The sequence below is a fragment of the Neomonachus schauinslandi genome, chromosome 8 (genome assembly GCF_002201575.2).
Source record: "Neomonachus schauinslandi chromosome 8, ASM220157v2, whole genome shotgun sequence".
Taxonomy (NCBI): domain Eukaryota; kingdom Metazoa; phylum Chordata; class Mammalia; order Carnivora; family Phocidae; genus Neomonachus; species Neomonachus schauinslandi.
The window spans coordinates 137,277,382-137,279,317 of record NC_058410.1 but is presented as its reverse complement, the minus strand read 5'-3'; the positions used below and the strand labels follow the sequence as shown (position 1 = coordinate 137,279,317).

Genomic DNA, 1,936 nt, shown 5'->3' with positions numbered 1-1,936 from the left:
CTCAGGTCCCCACATCCCGCTGGATCTAAGAGTGTGAGTCGGAAGCATCTGAGTACAGCTACAATTTCTACTCTAATAGGCTCCATAAAGTGTCACAAAAGGAAAGTTTCACCAAGGAAAATGTTTTGATTCTAATTTAAACTTTTATAACCTAAAATTCTGTGCATCGGAGAGAATAGATTAGAAAAAGAGATGGATGGGTTTTTCACATGAGGGTTAAGTGGAAGTGTTTTGATGTAAACGAGTTATTTTATTTTCTGTTTAGGTTTATAACATTTGGCAACCGCATCCATTTCCTGAAAAGAAACGGCCCCTGAATTCTACAATCTGGAGATCGGGAACTATAATGCTTCAGAATCTCCCTTCCTTCTTGCCCAATTCCCATTCAAATTTGTCTTCTGGAAACAAGGGCCCTGGCGAAGTCTTGCCCAGACCTGAAAAAATGTTATATTAGTTTGTAGGGAAAAACAAAGCAAAATAATATAAACAGCCGAGATGAGAACTCTTGTGCTTTTTCTGGCTGCTCAGTCAAGATCTTGATGCCCAGTGATGAATAGATTGCATGTGTGCAGCAGAAGATAAAAATGATCTCCGCTGGCCCTTTCCCAGCCACAGATGTCATGGCCTTGACCTTAAATATCTTATTCCAGCCCCAGTTTGCTGAAATGCTCCAAGGCAAAATACCCAGTGTCACTCTGCCTCAGTGTGGCGAGCAGCTCCCAGGGCCTGAGAATGTGCTCATATTTGGTGATGCCTTCCTGCGTCACAAAACTAATCAGATGGATCTAGTTTGAAAAGACAATAAGGGCTGGACAAAAGCTGAGAGGGCAAACAGATGGGTAATAATCCCCTCTTTTATCATTCGTGCCTATGGAGAATTATTCAGCAGAATTGAATTCTCTGATGAACAGAGCCCAGGACAGCATGATGCAGTTAAAATTACAGGATTCTTTCTTTGTATTTGCTTCTGTGCTCTGGGAGAGATGGTAAGATGATATTCTTATTCATAATAGTAGAGAATGTTTGCAGAATAAAAAGGATCCACTGGTGTTTGGTGGTGATCGATAGCATGATGCCAGTGAGTGGGAGCTCTGTTCAGCCAGACTCCCTTTATCGTGGAGCAGGATATATACAAGACATCTGTCAACACCCTCCCATAAGTTCCCAGGGCCTCTGATCTGCAATGGACAGGACTCAGGGGAAAAAGGATGGGACATCTGCTATTCTAAATTGACACTGAAAATCAGAATCATCTAGAGGACCAAGTAAATAATAACCACTCCGTCCCCCATTTCATAAGTTTTGAGATAATTCAGTAAACTATGATTTGGACTTTGGAAAAAGAAGTGCCCCCATATCACAGGATCCAGAGGCTGGAAAGCAGGAAGACATTTACTAAATGGGAAGTGCATTGGTGACTTGAACACTATGTGTGGCCCCCCATCTTTAATCCAGCTGCATGGCTCTGAGAAGGGGATGCCTGCAGACAGCTGGGGTGAGGAACAAACTCCCGGGCTGCTTACCATGACAGGCATGCCCTAACCTACTTCTACTGCCCTATTGCTGGAGGTAGGTCTTGTGATCATATTTACCTCCTGAAATATAGCAGGAGTAGACTTCCAGGCTCAGGGTTAGAACCTGACCCGACAGAAATTCTTTCAGACAAGATGAGTGACCCATTTACCTTTGCTTTGGGTCTGCTGTTCAATTGGCGTTTAAAAAAGAATAATGGGGACAATATCCTATTTTATCTTATGGCTGAAGAAAATAAATATATTTCACATCAAGTTGGTTTTGTTACAGAAAAAGGAAAGCAATAAATAAAAGCTACTATTTATTGAGCTAGTTTGTGTGTGTGTGTGAGTGTGTGTGAGTGTGTGTGTGCACGTACACAGCAGTTTGTTTTGTTACAGAAAAAGAAAAGCAATAAATAAAA

The 1,936-nt window shown here is 41.7% G+C and overlaps 1 long non-coding RNA gene across 1 annotated transcript in view; it reads left to right on the top strand.

Annotated features, from left to right (window-relative positions):
- Positions 1-947: 947 nt before the first annotated feature.
- The window catches only part of LOC110586883, a 29,193-nt gene continuing 28,204 nt past the window's right edge, over positions 948-1,936 (top strand). Inside the window, exon 1 of the long non-coding RNA XR_002480738.1 lies at positions 948-986. This is a non-coding gene — a long non-coding RNA (uncharacterized LOC110586883). The remainder of the gene's footprint in view (positions 987-1,936) is intronic.